Here is a 20,203-nt window from a genome sequence, read left to right as displayed (position 1 = left end):
ACAGTGTGGCGAATCCTTAAAAAACTGGAAATAGAACTGCCTTATAACCCAGCAATCCCACTGCTGGGCATACACACTGAGGAAACCAGAATTGAAAGAGACACGTGTACCCCAATGTTCATCGCAGCACTGTTTATAATAGCCAGGACATGGAAACAACCTAGATGTCCATCAGCAGACGAATGGATAAGAAAGCTGTGGTACATATACACAATGGAGTATTACTCAGCCATTAAAAAGAATACATTAGAATCAGTTCTAATGAGGTGGATGAAACTGGAGCCGATTATACAGAGTGAAGTAAGCCAGAAAGAAAAACACCAATACAGTATACTAACACATATATATGGAATTTAGAAAGATGGTAATGATAACCCTGTATGCGAGACAGTAAAAGAGACACAGATGTATAGAACAGACTTTTGGACTCTGTGGGAGAGGGCGAGGGTGGGATGATGTGGGAGAATGGCATTGAAACATGTATACTCATCGTGTAAGAAACAAATCGCCAGTCTAGGTTCGATACAGGATACAGGATGCTTGGGGCTGGTGCACTGGGATGACCCAGAGAGATGATATGGGGAGAGAGGTGGGAGAGGGGTTCAGGATTGGGAACTCATGCACACCTGTGACAGATTCATGTCAATGTATGGCAAAACCAATACAGTATTGTAAAGTAAAATAATAATAAATAAATAAAGAGGACAGGAAAAGGAAAAAGTCATCTACTAAAACACCCAAGCAAAAAAAAAAAAAGGACAAGGAAGGCAAAATCAGAGAGGTAAAAATAGGAAGATTAGGAGGGCAGGGTATATCAGAGAACCAATGGGAAAAAAGATGGAAGGATATGAAGGTTTAATACCTTCTGAAGGTTTTAAATACTGAAGAGAGAATGATCATATTTCTTTGTAAGTATATTAAATTTGTGAGGAAAACAAATTATTTATTAATCATAACTGATTGTGCATCATTTATTTAGTGTTGCAAAACACCTAGAACTTACAATTTTCCATTATTCTAAAAGAAATAATAATTATAATGTATAATTTACTTTATAATGCATTTCTTAACTCTCTTTCAACTGAGGCTAACCTGAGCCAGAAACTGTCATATATTATATTTCATGTTTCAATTTGACTATGACTATTATATAATGGATAGTGGCAGAGAAGCAACAAAAACCTGTATGTGTATGTATTTTGGATATAAACTCTTTATTGGTCATATGATTTGCAAATATTTTCTCCCATTCACTAGGTTGTCTTTTTATTTTGTTGATGGTTTCCTTTGCTGTGCAAAAACTTTTAAGTTTAAATTATGTCCCATTTGTTTATTTTTGCTTTTGCTTCTTTCACCTTGTTTATATTTGGTGTGAGAAAATGTTCTAATTCTTTTTTTTTTTTAACATGTAGCTGTCCAGTTTCCGTAACATCATATGTCTTTTCTTCATGTATATTCCTGCCTCCCTTGTCATAGATCAGTTGTCCATGAATGTGCGGATTTGTTTCTGAGCACTCTATTCTGTTTCATTTACTTATGTTTCTGTTTTTGTGTCAATAGTATACTGTTTTTATTACTGTAGCTTTGTTGTATAGTCTGAAGTCAGGCAGCATGATACCTCAAGCTTTGTTGTTCTTTCTCAAGATGTCTTTGGCTAAACAGAGTCTTTTGCAGTTCCATATAAACTTTAAGATTATTCTACTTCTGTGAAAAATGTCATGGGTATTTTCATAGCAGTTGTATTAATGCTGTGGATTTCTTTAGGACAGCTCTTACCACTCAACCTAAAAAACCACAACACCTGATTAAAAATGGGCAGAAGGCCTGAATAGAAATTCTTCCAAAAAAGACATACAGATGGCCAACAGGCACATGAAAAGATGCTCAACATTGCTAGTCATCAGAGAAATACAAAATAAAATCACAATGAGATATCACCTCATACCTGTCAGAAAGGCTATCATCAAAAAGACCACAAATAACAAAAACTGACAAGGATATGGGGAAAAGAGAACCCTCATATATCATTGGCAGGAAGGTAAATTGGTGCAGCATCTATGGAAAACAATATGAAGGTTTCTTAAAACTAAAAACAGAACTACTGTATGATCCAGCAGTTCCTCTCCTGAGTATATATCCAAAGAAAACAAAAACACTGTTTGGAAAAGATACATGCACCCAGTATTCATAGCAGCATTATTTACAATAGCCAGGATATGGAAGCAACTTGTGTCCATCAGTAAATGATTGGATTAAGAAGATGTGACATACACACTTACACACAGGAATATTAATCAGCCATAAAAAAGAATGAAATTTTGCCATTTGTAACAATATAGGTGGACCTGGAGGGTATTATGCTTAATGAAGTAAGTTAGACAAAAAGACAAATAAAAATAACATATAATTTTGTGTTATCACTTACATATGGAATCTAAAAATGAAACAAACAAATGAATATAGCAACAAAAAAAGACTCACAGATATAGAGTCCAAACGAGTGATTACCAGTGGGGAGAGGGGAGTAGGGGAGGGACAAGATAGGGATAGGGGATTAAGAGGTACAGCTTCTATGTATAAGATAAGTAAGCTATAAGGTTGTATTACATAGCACAGGTAATATAACCAATATTTCATAACTTTAAATGGAGTATAATATATTAAAATATTGAATCACCATATATTTGAAGCTAATATTTTAAATCAGCTATACTTTAATTTAAAAAAATCACTGTGCAAAATGAAATGTATAAGCCTCTAGAAAAGTTAGTGGAAGTGGACACCTTAGGTATTCTGAATGACACAATTGTACTGGATTTTTTGTGTAGGGTTCAGTATCTTTGTTCTGAGCCAGGAAATTTATATCTATCTTATTGATAATGTTCATCTCATAAAATGAGGATTCTGACTGGAATATAATTTTATTAAAAGAGAGTTTCATATCAGTTCAGTTGCTCAGTTGTATCTGACTCTTTGCAACCCCATGGACTGCAGCATGCAAGGCTTCCCTGTCCATTACCAACTCCTGGAGCTTACTCAAACTCATGTCCATTGAGTCGGTGATGCCATCAAACCATCTCATCTTCTGTCGTCCCCTTCTCCTCCCACCTTCAACCTTTCCCAGCATCAGGGTCTTTTCCAGTGAGTCAGTTCTTCACATCAGGTGACCAAAGTATTGGAGTTTCAGCTTCAGCATCAGTCCTTCCAATGTATATTCAGGACTGATCTTTAGGATTGACTGGTTGGATCTCCTTGCAGTTAAAGGGACTCTCAAGAGTCTTCTCCAACACCACAGTTCAAAAGCATCAATTCTTCAGCACTCAGCTTTCTTTATAGTTCAACTCTCACTCCATGACTACTGGAAAAACCATAGCTTTGACTAGATGGACCTTTGTCTCTGCTTTTTAATATGCTGTCTAGATTGGTCATAGCTTTTCTCCCAAGGAGCAAACATTTTTTAATTTCATGGCGACAGTCACCATGTGCAGTGATTTTAGAGCCCCACCCCCCCAAAAAAAATTTGGCTTAAAACTCAACATTCAGAAAACTAATATCATGGCATCCAGTCCCATCACTTCATGGCAAATAGATGGGAAACATTGGAAAAAGCAATAAAAGAGAGTTTACAATCACTTAAAATCCAAAGCTGGATAAAATTTTCATGCAGGTGTTACGGTCCTTTAATGGACCGGAACCTGGTGGTCTGGAGTTGACAATGAGAAAGTGAGAGAAGGAAAGAGGCTAATATTCCCTGGGTTATGCCGAAAACCAATAAAACCCTAGGACAGGGCTTGTACCGCTCACATAGGCACAGGGCTCCCTCTCAAGAGGTCTTGAGAGGTCTTGAAACCGCGGGCAGCAAAATGAGCACGGTAGGCTTCCACGCTCCAGAGAATCAGCCAGAAAGAGAGATAAAGAGATAAAGAAGGACACGGGGACCCAAGTCTCTAGTGGAACAAGGGTGCTTTACTGAACTCTGTGTGGGTATATATACCACATTACAAGGTAGCTTCTTCAGATAAAGATCAAAAGACCAGACGTTACACGTTACTAAGGAAACAAGGAGTAATAGAGGCCATAAAGCCAAACGACAATCCATATCAAAAGAGGGTCGTAAATCACTTTCACCATATGGAAAAGCTAATGAAGGAAATCCTATGCAAGCATCCCATCTGGTTTTTTTTAATATTAATTTATTTATTTTAATTGGAGGCTAATTACAATATTGTGTTGGTTTTGCCATACATCCCATCTCTTTGATCTCAGTCCTGGGAGCGGCTTGCCGCTCGCTCATTCCTGACAGGAACTGATAAGGAACAGAGGGCTCATGAGAGACAGGAAACAGCACACAGGAATCCTACTGTTAAACATTCCCTGACATGCAGGCAGAAACATGAAGTTTAAAAGATTTTCCAAATCAGTAAGAATATTCTACAAAGGCAGAATTTCACATTATTATTTGCTTTCTTCTTTTTACTGAAACATAGTTGACTTACAATATTGTATTAGTTTCAAGTATATAACATACTAATTTGATATTTCTATATATTATGCACATAAAAAGTTACTACAATATTATTAACTGTATTTACAATATATTGACTATGTGTGTCTGCTCAATCACTCAGTAGTGTCTGATTCTTTGTGACCTCATGGACTGTATGTAGCCCCAGGCTCCTCTGCCCATGGAATTTCCCAGGCCAGAATATTAGAGTGGGGTGCTATTTCCTTTTCCAGGGGATCTTTCAACTCAGGGATTGAACCTGAATCTTTTGCATCTCCTGCTTTGGCAGATGGATTCTTTACCGCTAGTACCACCATATTATTGACCATAATGCTGTACATTATATTCTTATGACTTAGGATATAATGGTACTTTGTGCCTCTGACTCCCCTTCACCTATTTTGCCCATCTGACTTACTCTTCATATTAACTTGGAGTTACCATATTTTATTACCATATTTATTTTAAATCCATTATAATAGTAATGACCTACTTCTGATAGTATATTAAACTTAAAGTATCTAATTAAGAAGAAATTAAGAAAATATCTTTTAGGAAGAAAGAAAGAATAGGATATTATACTCAACTGAATTTTCTGGACAATCCAAAATCAAATAAAATGCTTTTAGTTTCAATTACTACATTTGAGAGAGTCACTTTACATTATATTCTTTCCAGTCTTTGTAATTAAGGTACAATATACTACAACTGTAATTCCATATTTTGATGCTTAATTTTCAGTGTCTTGAGAACAGTTTGAAAATATAGGTATAGAAAGAACGGGGATTATATCCTGGGATTCAACTCTAAATATTATAGATAAGGAACTGAGGCTCTGAAAAGTCAAAGGCATAAATACATGCATGCATACACATAGGCATTCATAATAAGATGCAGATTTATCCAAGTATCAAACTAAACAACTGTTATTTTTATAAGATCTCAAGGAGAGTTTAATAAAACACAAGAATTTTAATTTTAAAAAAATATCATCATGAATTTTCCTCTACTCACACATACAAACAAAATTCATATTAATTCTCTTTCACATAATATAGTCAAAATTACCCATAGGTTGATGACTGTAGAACTGGATGTTTGAACCTGTAGTATTTTGAAGTCTCTAAAGAACCTTCCAGGTGTTCAAGCTGGTTTTTGAAAAGGCAGAGGAACCAGAGATCAAATTGCCAACATCCGATGGATCATCAAAAAAGCAAGAGGGTTCTAGAAAAATATCTATTTCTGCTTTATTGACTATGCCAAAGCCTTTGACTGTGTGGGTCACAATAAACTGTGGAAAATTCTGAAAGAGATGGGAATGCCAGACCACCTGACCTGCCTCTTGAGAAACCTGTATGCAGGTCAGGAAGCAACAGTTAGAACTAGACATGGAACAACAGACTGGCTCCAAATAGGAAAAGGAGTATGTCAAGGCTGTATATTGTCACCCTGCTTATTTAACTTCTATGCAGAGTATATCATGAGGAACACTGGGCAGGAGGAAGCACAAGCTGGAATCAAGATTTCTGGGAGAAATATGAATAACCTCAGATATGCAGATGACACCACCCTTATGGCAGAAAGTGAAGAAGAACTAAAGAGCCTCTTGATGAAAGTGAGAGAGGACAGTGAAAAAGTTGGCTTAAAGCTCAACATTCAGAAAACTAAGATCATGGCATCCGGTCCCATCACTTCATGGCAAACAGATGGGGAAACAGTGGCTGACTTTATTTTTCTGGGCCCCAAAATTACTGCAGATGATTGCAGCAATGAAATTAAAAGACACTTACTCCTTGGAAGGGAAGGTATGACCAACCTAGACAGCATATTAAAAAGCAGAGACATTACTTTGCCAACAAAGGTCCATCTAGTCAAGGCTATGGTTTTTCCAGTGGTCATGTTTGGATGTGAGAGTTGGACTATAAAGAAAGCTGAGTGCCAAAGAATTGATGCTTTTGAACTATGGTGTCAGAGAAGGCTCTTGAGAGTCCCTTGGACTGCAAGGAAATCCAACCAGTCCACCCTAAAGGAGATCAGTCCTGGGTGTTCATTGGAAGGACTGATATTAAGGCTGAAACTCCAATACTTTGGCCACCTCATGCAAAGAGCTGACTCATTGGAAAAGACCCTGATGCTGGGGAAGATTGAGGGCAGGAGGAGAAGGGGACGACAGAGGATGAGATGGTTGGATGGCATCGTCGACTCGATGGACATGGGTTTGGGTGGACTCCGGAGTTGGTGATAGACAGGGAGGCCTGGCATGCTGCGGTTCATGGGGTTGCAAAGTCAGACACGACTGAGCAACTGAACTGAACTGAACTGAAAGAACCTTCTAGGGAAAGTTAGAATTATTTTTAATGAGCAGAGTAAGAGAAAAAAAAGGACAATCGTGTGCTAATAATATTGACGCCCTCCAAGCTGAATTCATAACCTATGCATTTGACAGGGAGGCTTCTCTGGCAGGAGTTTATACTTAACCTTTGTGGTGGGTTTCTGGACCAGGTCTGTTTTGGTTAAATAGCATAATCAGTAGATGCTCTATAACTACCCAATTCGTAGGATGTTAGGTCTGCACCTTGAGTTTTTTAATCTGCTATTGTTTCTCCTCAAGATACACAGTGCTGTTGTATGTTGATTTATATTTATGATAAAACTGTTACTGATTTCTTTAGCAGGTGAAACAGCATTGTTCTTCCATTATTGCCCCAAAACACCATATTGGCCCTCCATCCTCCACGTCTGGATAATATGTGAGGCAGATTCCAATGTTTTCAAATTATTTTGGAACATCAGAATGTCCTATTTTCAGCTATAGAAGGACAGTCAATCTAATATCAAAATTTTAATCTTTCATTCCATTAAAGCTTCTCCATTCCCCTGCCTTCCAGCTTGAAATTGACTCATGGCTTTAAACCTGCTTTTGGGAGAGTGTGGTCTCCTTTCTCTCCCCCTGAAAACATACCTCTTTCCTACAGCTGACTCCTTCTAGATCAGTAGCAGAGGAGAGATAAGAAGTAAAGGGTGGTGCTTTAACTAGTTGGTGCTGTTGACTCTGCTTTCTCACACTGGGATAATGGCTCTTTCCTGGTACATACTGGTGAATTCCTCAGAGATGTTTGCCCACTTGCTCTGGTTCTTGACTTAGGCAATTCCTTCCCCAGATGACCTCTTGTGATACCCCATCAGCTCCTATCCCCGGAGGTAACCCTATGCAGCATTGTTCTGCCAGGATTCCCTCACCCCAGTGGACAGTCTTTGGGCAAGAGCCTTTCAAGGGTGGCTGTCACTTGGTCACATCTCTGCCTGTTCACTGGGAACTGACAACCTGAGGAACATTTGGCATCCTTGCCCTGCTCCATCCTACTGCTGCCCTATACCCTTGCCTTGGCATCTTGGGCTACTCTGATTTCTTCTTTGGATGTACCCTAAGCTGCTGGGATTTGACCTCCAAACTCATCTATGTGCTCTTTGGTGGTGGAGCACATAGTAGAGATGTTTACTCAGCCCCTGTTCTAGCTGACAACTGTGGTCTCTTGGAGAATTTCACTTGGAGTTTCCCTCATGCACTTAGGGGACATGTAGCATGAATCTTCCCCCACAGGGAGGATAGGGGAAATACCTTTTCTACTGTGAACTCTTCAAGGATTCCTCTTCCCAGGGAACCCTTAGTTTGCTCTAATACAGTGTGTGTGGGTAAAAGTCACCAAACTAGATTGGATACTTCCCAGCAAGTCATGACTCTTTAGAATGTAGAGGAATTCCCATTGTTTTCAGCTTTGTGCTTTAGTTGAAATTTCAAGGCAATAGAAGAAGTTCTATTCCACTTGTGTTTGATTATGTGCAGTAATTTTTATGGGTTGTGTATAAAATGAATAAGTTGAATTAGCTCATTGTTCTGAGGTCACTTCTATTAATTAAAAAAAATCCTAGTACTTATCCTGAATTCCTTTCTTTAATAGTCTAGCTTCTTGAGAAAATAAATCAGGAAATAAGCCCCTAAAGTCCTCAGAACAAGCAAAAATAATATTTAAACCTCCCCTCTCCAGCACACACAAGCCTGAGTACTTATTTAACAGGAAATTCCCCTGGGTCTTTCCTCAGTCCCTATTTACTCTGCCTTTCATATACTCCTCAGATTTAAGTCTCTAAACACTACAAAGTTAGTGTTCTTTTGTTTGCAATGACAGAATTCACCCCCAAAATGCGTCAGTTAGGATCCTGTTAGTTGCAAGCAATCGAAAACCCGAGTCAAAAATGCCCTTTAAAAGTAAAGGAAATGTTTCATCCATGTAAGTGACATATCTAGAGGCTTCCAGCAAAGTTGGATCCAGATTCTCACCAAGCACCCATTTTTGTTTTTGTTTTTCCTGCATGGTTTTGGCTTTATCTTAAATACAACTTCCCTTATAGTTGTAAGGTGTCTGTCAGAAGCACCTGACACTTTAAGTCTCCTCCATTACGTCCATTGAATATCTTTTTTTGCTAACTCCTAAGAATGACAAAGGGAACTTTCTCGGAAGTTTCCAGAAAAAAATCTCTTAATAGGTCAGTCAGGACAAACTAGGTCATGTGTTCACTTCTGCATCAATAACCCTATCCACGGTAATGAGGCATGCTAACTGGCTTCAGTCTGGACGCACTGTAGAACTGAGATTTAGAATCAGTTCTATTCAAAACATAGGAGTAGAAATATGGCAAACTGTTAGGAAGGAGGAAGTAAAGAATGGACACTGGGGAAGCATCAAGAAATCAATATATAGCATCAGTCAAGAAATCAACAATCAGCAACAATCCACTACATCAACATAAGGGATAAAGCAGGACTTATTATCAGAATATGGAAATGTCTTAGAGAATCAGAGGACAGGAGTGTTCTGGGCCTGAAGAAGGAACTGAATTGGTAATAAGAAGTCCATCGTGAATCTTTGCACATTTTTATTGCCTCATAATGACCCAGATAACCACAATGGTGTGAACATTCATCTAGAGCCAGACATCCTGGAATGTGAAGTCAAGTGGTCCTTAGGAAGCACCACTATAAAGAAAGCTAGTGGAGGTGATGAAATTCCAGTTGAGTTATTTCAAATCCTAAAAGATGATGCTGTTGAAGTGCTGCACTGAATATGACAGCAAATTTGAAAAGCTCAGCAGTGGCCACAAGACTGGAAAAGGTCAGTTTTCATTCCAACCCCAAAGAAGAGCAATGCCAAAGAATGATCAAACTACCACAGAATTGTACTCATCTCACATACCAGCAAATTGATGCCCCAAATTCTCCAAACTAGGCTTCAACACTACATGAACAGAAAAATTCCAGATGTTCAAGCTGGATATAGAAAAGGCAGAGGAACTAGAGATTAAATTGCCAACATCTGTTGTATCGTGAAAAAAGCATGATACAACTGAAAAAAGAATTCCAGAAAAGCATCTACTTCTGCTTTGTTGACTATGTTAAAGCCTTTGACTGTGTAGATCATAACAAACTATGGAAAATTCTTAAAGAGATGGGAATACCAGACCACCTTACCTGCCTCCTGAGAAACCTGTATACATGTCAAGAAGTAACAGTTAGAACCGGACATGGAACAATGGATTGGTTCAAAATGGGGGAAGGAGTACATCAAGGCCATATATTGTCACCCTGCTTATTTAACTTCTATGCATAGAACATCATGTGAAATACTGGGCTGAGTGAAGCAAAAGCTGAAATCAAGATTGCCAGTTGACGTATCTATAACCTCAGATATGCAGATGACACCACCCTGGCAGAAAGCGAAGAGGAACTAAAGAACCTCTTGATGAAGGTGAAAGAGGGGGGAGAAAAAGCTGGCTTAAAAGACAACATTCATAAAACTAAGATCATGGCACCCAGTCCCATCACTTCATGACAAATAGATGGGGAAACAATGGAAACAGTAACAGACTTTATTTTCTTGAGCTCCAAAATCACTGCAGATCGTGACTACAGCCATGAAATTAAAAGACACTTGCACCTTGGAAGAGAAGCTATGACAAACCTAGACAGCATATTAAAAAGCAGAGACATCACTTTGCCAACAGTGAAAGCTATGGTTTTTCCAGTAGTCATGTACAGATGTGACAGGTGGACCATAAAGAAGGCTGAACACTGAAGAATTGATGCTTTTGAACTGTGGTATTGGGAAAGACTCTTGAGAGTCCTTGAACTGCAAGGAGATCCAACCAATCAATCCTAAAGGAAATCAACCCTGAATATTCATTGGAAGTACTGATGCTGAAGCTCCAACACTTTGGCCACCTGATGCTAAGAGCTGACTCACTGGAAAAGACCTTGATGCTGGGAAAGATTGAAGGCAGGAGGAGAAAGGGACAACAGAAGCAGAGACAGTTGGATGGCATCACCAACTCAATGGACATGAGTTTTAGTAAGCTCCAGGAGATGTTGAAGGACGGGAGAGTCTGGCTGCTGCAGTTCATGGGATCACAAAGAATCAGACATGACTGAGCAACTGAACAACAGTTCTTCCTTCTTATTAAGTGTCTGCTTTATAAAGGACAGGCCATGTGATGGGCTTATATGATGGCTTCTCAGTTCACGTATCACAGTTATAGACACACTGAGAATTAACATTCTCTCTATCTCCAGAATCCACATCACTCAAGAAGGACCCCTGGTTAACCTAATCAGAGGCACAGATCACCATAAAAAAAAAAAAACAACTTGCTTTTTTCTAGGAATCTGTTTATCAGGGAGTGTTAAGGGGACCTCAGGGATCTTGGCAGCTTTAACACAAAATGTCTGCCCCAGCAGTAACCACCTGAGACTGACACATCACTGTACCCTGTCTGCAATAAGAGAAAGAAAAGGAATTTACAGATCAGACACAAGAATCTAAGAGTATGGTAAAGCATCAGAACAGACATAACACATAACACAATGGATCGTATTCATGATGATAATTCCGGGTCATTATACAGGGTTTACTCTATTCTAGTTAAATTGAAATTTTACTCTTGTGGAATAAGATATGGCCATTATTATACTAGTTAATATAACCTATAGCCTCCCTATTTGATCTTCTGTGGTTTCCTTAATCACTATACATCGTCCAGATTGATTTTAAGATTCCCTTCATTATGTGTATCTGCAGTTATTTCTGACACTGATTCTGAATCGCTACAACTGTTTCTAACATGAATCCTTTCAACAAATATTTCCTTCTTACTAAACACTATGCTTGCCTTCTCGCATAATATATGCAGTTTAATCTATGTAATATTGACTGGGTGATGAAGGTGTGTGTGTTATCTTAGTTCCCAGAGGTGGATTTGTTGTCAAACTATTTATAGATTTTCTTATTCCCAGGTTCTGATTACAAAACTCAATATATCTGCTGAATGATTTGTCTATGTTGAAGTCTGATTCACTTGAGAAGTAATGTTGTGTCTATGCTGAAGGACACTCAAGCACACAGTGCTGGAATAAACAAACAGACTTATTACCAGAGAAATGAAAATAAATTATTCTCATCTATGAGTGTGGCAGGAATGCTGAGAAGCTAGACACAGGATTGCCTCCCTTGAGGCTTTGTTCTGCCTTTCCTTAACTTCATCTAGATTCACAGACCTTTCTGGAGAGAGGACAACAGGGTGGGTAAGAATGCAGATTCGAGTGTCAGGATACTGGGTAGCGATCAAGAACATGAGCTGGCTTAGAATTTCACTTGTTTCTCTGAGAAAGTCTGGGAAAAGTATTTGCCTTTTTCTCACTCAATTTTTTCCTTTATACAAGGGTAATAATAATAAAGGGCTTCCCATCTGACTCAGTAGTAAAGAATCCCCCTACCAATGTAGGAGACGTGGGTTCAATCCCTAGGTTGGGAAGATCCCCTGGAAAACAAAATGGCAACCTACTCCAGTATTCTTGCCAGAATAATCCCATGGACAGAGGGGCCTGGTGGGCTATAGTCCATGGGGTCACAAAAGTCAGACACAACTTGGCAACTAAACAACAGCAACAATAATAATATCACCTACGTGTGCTCAGTCATGTCTGACTCTTTGTGCCCCCTGGACTGTAGCCCACCAGGCTCCTCTGTCCATGGAATTCTCTAGGCAAGAATACTGGAGTGGGTTGTCATTCGCTTTTCCAGGGAATCTTCCCAACCCAGGGATCAAACCCACATCTCTTGCATCTCCTGTATTGTCAGATGGATTCTTTACTACTGTGCCACCTGGGAAGCCTGGGAAACCTGGTAACCCTAGGACAGTTATAAAAATCCAAATTAAGAGCTTAGTATAGTGCCTATATTCAGTACACTGCCCTCTATAAATTTCTCTTCCTTTCATCCTCCTTCCTAACCTGTTTTCTTTTCTTTTAGAAAAAGGAAACTTTTATTTTTGAGTAGGCATTAAACATGAATTTGATGCACATCATAGATAATCTGCTAAAAGATTGCAAAGAGGTCAAGAAATCTCATCCCTGTTTATAGACATGCAGATACAATGAATTATATACAGGTTTTCAAGATAAACAATAACTAGTCCAGGTAAGATGATTTGATAGCATAACTGATTCACTTTACTGTACCCCCTGAAACTAATACAACATTCACTGTAAATCTACTATACTCCAATCAAAATTTTAAACAAACAGAAAACAGTTTCAGGTGTACAACATAATGGTTTCATATTTGTATATATTGCAGAATAATCACCACAGTAAGTCTAATTCTTTTCAGTCTTAATGAATCTTTGTAAACCAATGTAAGACATTTGGAAATTTTCTCTCTCCTTGACTATTAAATCATCCTTACACTTTTCTGGGAATCACCTCTCTTAGTAAAATCCTAAGTCTCTTGGTCAGTTCAGGTTTCTTTCTAAAGAGCAAAGGCCAAATTCCTTAGTGGAAACTGGTGCTTTCTTCTGATCTAGAGATGAGATTGCAGGCCTGTTCTTCCTCTCTGTTTTCTGAAAAATGCCTAGTAACCCTCTGATGCTAATTAAGAATTAAATAGTAATCACAGTTTGAATTAAAGACTGAACAGTGACTCTACGTGTCATAATACTTACCCTCCTTTGGCATTATCTTTATTTATAGTGACAAGCTCTTATAATCAAAGAGCAAATACTATATCCACATAATAAAAGCAAACACTTAGGGATAATGGGATAAAGCAGCTGCTCCTGAGACAGGGCCTGGGAATCACCACGCTCCACACAGCCACCAGAGCCTGTCAGAGCTGACTTCAGGAGTCTGACTCACACTAACCAAACTCACAGTATACAGATCAAATGCCCAAGAACCTTTGTTTATAATAAAGAGGAAAGTCACTCAGCAGATTGGATATTTGTAGTTAAGTAATTCTTAGCTTCCTTTCAAGTTCAGAGACCCCCTTTACCCTGCAGTGCTCTCACAGTGTTGTCTGAAGGGATTTGGTTCTAAGAAATACCTCACCATCATAACTTTGTGATTTGTACCCAGAGGAGGCCCTGATATAATGTAATGATCTTTGGGTCTCTATTTTATTTACATATCACATCACAACACGTTAAGTGGCATCTTAAGGTATAAAGGACTTTGATAGAATTCAAGACAACCCATATATAGAAACATTGATGTGGATATAGACTTGCAATGTGCATCTCACCAGAATGTGAGTTTAAGGATGGAAAGGGGAAAAAAATCATGGAGAAAGATAAGTTTCTGAAGCACAATGTATGGAATGATTTTATGACTAAAACTTCTTAGTCTTAAAGCAGCAAGGCCAGTTGGACCCGTAGTTTCTGTAATTGCACTGCCCCCTTGTGGTAAGATGGCTTAATTTGTTGGCTGAAAGGCTGGTTGGAAGAGGACAGAGGCTGGAACAATGCAAGGGCATTAGGTCAAATGAGAAATAAAATAGAGAAAAAGCTCCCTGGAACAGTGCCAGGAGATTCTGCCATTGAGAATGTTGGGGAAGCTCCTGGCACCTGCAAGGGCTGCTTTTATTGCCTATCTATGATGGCCAGCTCTCTCAAATTCCTTAGGACAGATATTTTACTTTGTTTTGCTTTGCTTTGAATCCCTGTATAGGGTGGGTATCATAATACTGAGTCATGTTGCTTATCCGCCACCATCTCCTACATACACTCATCAGCTTGGAGAAATGTAGCCTAGGAAGTTAAATGACACTAGACCAGAAGCATACACTTGGCAGAAGATATGGCATAGTAGCTCAATAGCTCAGAGGAAGGCCCTGGCAGGGCATTTTACCCTTTTTAACTCCCTTGGAGGCTTGCAGCCAAGGAGGGGCTTGGAACTTGTTTATAATTTATGCTCATCTAATTCTAGTGAGGTGAGGAGGCCTACAATGTATATTATCTTCAGAGAGATGTTTGCAAAGTAAAGAAGACTAGAAGCAGTTGCAGAAGGAGCAGAGGATGCAGTGACTGTAGTACCAGGTGACTTCCACACTAAGCATTACATTTGGTTCTAAATTTCTTCATAATCAAGCAAAAATGGGAAATACAGAGTTATATCATTTGCATTGCCTGGAAAGATAAAATATAACCCTCCTTCAGAGAGGCACATATGATGGGATGGAGGTGTCAGTTTCAGCTATTGTGGTAATCATTTTGCAATATATAAGCATGTCAAATAAACATGCTGTGCTGTGGCTCAGAAGGTAAAGAATCTGCCTGCAATGCGGGAGACCCTGGTTTGATCCCCGGATTGGGAAGATCCTCTGGAGAAAGGCAAGGCAACCCACTCCAGTATTCTTCCCTGGAAAATCCCATGGACAGGGGAACTTGGAGGACTACAGGCCACAGAATCACCCAAGAGTCAGACATGACTGAGCAGCTAACACACATACACCTTAAACTTACAGAACGTTATATGTCAATTATATCTCAATGAAGCTAGACAAATGTTTTAATCATTTTAAAGAGAGAGGGGTATGTATTCTGGCATTACATTCCAAGAGGAAATAATCCAGTAATTTGAAACCTGTAAATAAATGCTGAACTAAAAAACATCCAAATACATAGTCAATTTTCCTCCAAGGAAGCCTGTAGACCTGTTAAGTATTAGACATGATGAGTAGTTCTTATTTACCTGCAGTTCCCAACCTCTAGTGGGACCTCTAGTGGGCCATGTAGTTATTGCAAAGTGTCCCTGAATCTAGATTCTAGATGCATTATTTCAGGAGTGAAAAAATGTTTTGTGCAGATGTACTAACACTTTTCATAAATACGAGGACAACCAGAACCAGAAAAATATAAACGTATATAGAAGAACTACTGAACTCCTACGAGCTTTTAATTATTATTATATTAATATATTTTCTTAATTTGGTTTACTAACAATACAATTATTTAAAAGTTTAGGGGCGGTCCTAAGATGGCAGAGGAATAGGACGGGGAGACCACTTTCTCCCCCACAAACTCATCGAAAGAACATTTGAGCACTGAGCAAATTCCACAGAACAACTTCTGAATGCTAGCGGAGGACATCAAGCACCCAGAACCAGCCCATTGTCTTCAAAAGGAGGTAGGACAAAATATAAAAGATAACAAGGGAGTCTTAAAAAAGAGAGAAGTTTCCAAACACCAGGAAACACTCTCTCCGGTGGGTCTATGGTGAGCCTTGGAATCTCAGAGGGCAAAATAACTGGGAGGAAAAATAAATAAATAATTAAAACCCACAGATTATGTGCCTAACAGCAACTCCCAGCGGTGCAACAGCGCATCCCCCACTAGCAAGTGGGGAAGGTACAGGGAGGAGTGGGTCGCATTGCTTAGGATAAATCCGGCCTGAATGCCCTGAGGGCAATCTGAGGGAACTAGCTTGATATAGCAACCCAGACTGTGGGATAGCTATTCCGGGATCCCGCAAAAAGTCCCAACCACCACCAGGCACGCTCACAGAACAAAGGACTGAGCAGAGCTAGCCAGCTGCAGACCAGCCCATCCCCACCAGAGATAAGCAAGCGAGGGCAGCCAGAGCCAGAAGGGGGCAATCGCGGCCCCAGAGAGGCAACCTATACCAAACTGCAAGCAGACTTCGTTGTAACAAAGACTTCTTGGGATTCTGGATGGTCGACATCTGCCGGGAGGGTTACAGCCAGGGATCAGCTTCCCAGAAGAGACACAGGGCACACCTGAGATGGCGCGCCCGTTGTACACCCAGAAAACTGAGCAGCTGGGATGGGGGAGGGGATAAGTCACAGCCTTCAACTGGGGGCGACTATGTGCGCCAAGGACCTGGTCACCTGAGTTGCTCAGACCTGGGACGGGTGCAAAATGCAGGCCCAACCAAGTCTGTGCCTTTGTGGAGTACCTGAGAACCTGAACCTGAGCGGCTTAGACCTGGGAAGTGCATACAAACCAGGGTCCGCATCAGACAGTTCCCGGCAGAGCAAACTGAGCAGTGTAGACTGGGAAAGCACACACGCCACAAGCAGGGGCAAACCCAGTGTGGCTGAATCACTGTGAACACACGCCAGTGATATTTGTTTGCAGTGTTCCTCCCTCCCCAAAGCACAACTGAACAAGCGAGCCTGAAAAAAAGTGACCATCACCACCACGCCCCTGTGTCAGGGTGGAAATTAGACACTGAAGAGACCAGCAAACAGAAGAAGCTAAAATAAACAGAGGGAACCACTTTGGAAGTAACAGGTGCAATAGATTAAAACCCTGTAGTTAGCCCCAACTACATAGGAAGGGACCTATAGACCATGAGAAGTACAAGCCAGACCAAGGAACTATCCACACTGTCCACAACAGCTCCAGGGAAAGTCTTAGATATATTTTTACTATTATCATTTTCTAAATTAAAAAAATCTTCTTTAATTTTTTATGTTATTTTTAAGTCCCCCTTACTCCTTTAATTTTCATTTTTACAACCTACTATTACCTTGCAAAGAAAAGAAAGACCCTATTTTTAAAGCAAACTTCATATATATATATATATATATATATATATATATATTATAATTTCTGTGACTTTGTGTTTTTTTGTTTGGTTGGTTGGTTGATTTTTTTTTTTGTTTTTGTTTTTTTAATATTGTATTTTTGAGAATCTAAACTCTACTCAAGATTTTTAATCTTTGCTTTTTGGTATTTGTTATCAACTTTTTACCTTTAAGAACCCAATCTTCAGTATCCATTTTTCCTTGGGAATGAGATCACTGGCCTGATTGCTCTCTCCCCCTTTTGACTCTCCTTTTTCTCCACCAGGTTGCCTCTATCTCCCCCTCCCCCTCTTCTTCTCTACCCAACTCGATGAATCTCTTTGTGTGTTCTGGGCTGTGGAGAACACTTAGGGAACTTATTACTGGCTGGATCTGTCTCTCTCCTTTTGATTCCCCCTTTTATCCTCCTGGCCACCTCTGTCTGCTTCCTCCCTCTTCTCTTCTCTGTGTAACTCCGTGAACATCTCTGAGGGATCCAGACTGTGGAGAGCACATACGGAAGTGATTACTGGCTAGCTTGCTCTCTCTGCTTTTGATTCCCCCTCTTCTCCTCGTGGTCACCTCTATCTCCCTCCTCCCTCTTCTCTTCTCCATGTAACTCTGTGTACCTCTCTGGGTGTCCCTCACTGTGGAAAAACTTTTTATCATTAACCTAGATGTTTTATCATCGGTGCTGTATATAGATGGAGAAGTCTTGAGGCTACTGTAAGAATAAGACTGAAAACCAGCGGCAGGAGGCTTAAGTCCAAATCCTGAGAACACCAGAGAACTGAATCCAGGGAACATTAATGGATAGGAGTTCATCAAACCCCTCCATACCTACACTGAAACACCAAGCACCACCCAAGGGCCAATAAGCTCCAGAGCAAGACATACATGCAAATTCTCCAGCAACAAAGGAACATAACCCTGAGCCTCAATATACAGGCTGACCAAAGTCACACCAAAGCCATTGACATCTGAAAACTTATTACTGGACATTTCATTGCACTCCAGAAAGAAGAAATCTAGCTCCACCCGCAAGAACACTGACCAAGCTTCCCTAACCAGGAAACCTTGACAAGCCACCCGTCCAACCCCACCCACAGCAAGGAACTTCCACAATAAAGAGGAACCACCAACTACCAGAATACAGAACGGCCATCCCAAACACAGCAATATAAACAAGATGAAAAGGCAGAGAAATACCCAGCAGGTAAAGGAACAGGATAAATAGACACCAAACCAAACAAAAGAGGAAGAGATAGGGAATCTACCTGATAAAGAATTCCCAATAATGATAGTGAAAATGATCCAAAATCTTGAAAACAAATTGGAGTTACAGATAATAGCCTGGAGACAAGGATTGAGAAGAAGCAAGAAAGGTTTAACAAGGACCTAGAATAAATTAAAAAGAGTCAATATACAATGAATAATGCAATAAATGAGATCAAAAACACTCTGGAGGGAACCAACAGTAGAATAAGGCAGAAGATAGGATAAGTGAGGTAGAAGATAGGATAAGTGAGGTAGGAGATAGAATGGTAGAAATAAATGAAACAGAGAGGAAAAAAGAATTAAAAGAAATGAGGACAATCTCAGAGACCTCTGGGGCAATGTTCAATGCCCCAACATTCGAATCATAGGAGTCCGAGAAGAAGAAGACAAAAAGAAAGACCATGAGAAAATACTTGAGGAGATAATAGTTTAAAACGTCCCTAAAATGGGAAGGAAATAATCACCCAGGTCCGAGAAACCCAGAGAGTCCCAAACAGGGTAAACCCAAGGCAAAATACCCCAAGATACATATTAATCAAATTAACAAAGATCAAACACGAAGAACAAGTGTTAAAAGCAGCAAGGTAAAAACAAAGCACACAAGGGGATTCCCATAAGGATAACAGCTGATCTTTCAATAGAAACTCTTCAGGCCAGGAGGGAATGGCAAGACATACTTAAAGTGATGAAAGAAAATAACCTACAGCCCAGATTACTGTACCCAGCAATGATCTCATTCAAATATGAAAGAGAAATTAAAAGCTTTACAGACAAGCAAAAGCTGAGAGAATTCAGCACCACCAAACCAGCTGTCCAACAAATGCTAAAGGATCTTCTCTAGACAGGAAACACAGAAAGGGTGTATAAACTCGAACCCAAAACAATAAAGTAAATGGCAATCGGATCATACTTATCAATAATGACCTTAAATGTAAAAGGGTTGAATGCCCCAACCAAAAGACAAAGACTGGCTGAATGGATACAAAAACAAGACCCCTATATATGTTGTCTACAAGAGACCCACCTCGAAACAAGGGATGCATACAGATTGAAAGTGAAGGGCTGGAAAAAGATATTCCATGCAAATAGAGACCAAAAGAAAGCAGGAGTAGCAATACTCATATCAGATAAAATAGACTTTAAAACAAAGGCTGTGAAAAGAGACAAAGATGGACACTACATAATGATCAAAGTATTAATCCAAGAAGAAGATATAACAATCATAAATATATATACACCCAACATAGGAGCACCAAAATATGTAAGACAAATGCTAACAAGTATGAAAGGGGAAATTAACAATAAAACAATAATAGTGGGAGACTTTAATACCTCACTCACACCTAGGGATAGATCAGCTAAACAGAAAATTAGCAAGGAAACACAAATTTTAAATGATACAATAGACCAAGTTAGACCTAATTGATATCTATAGAACATTTCAAACCAAAACAATGAATTGCACCTTTTTCTCAAGTTCACAGAGAACCTTCTCCAGGATAGATCA

The sequence above is a fragment of the Budorcas taxicolor genome, chromosome 17, assembly GCF_023091745.1.
Source record: "Budorcas taxicolor isolate Tak-1 chromosome 17, Takin1.1, whole genome shotgun sequence".
In the NCBI taxonomy this organism is placed as follows: Eukaryota; Metazoa; Chordata; class Mammalia; order Artiodactyla; family Bovidae; genus Budorcas; species Budorcas taxicolor.
The sequence above is the reverse complement of the archived record's forward strand: the minus strand, read 5'-3'. Positions refer to the sequence as shown.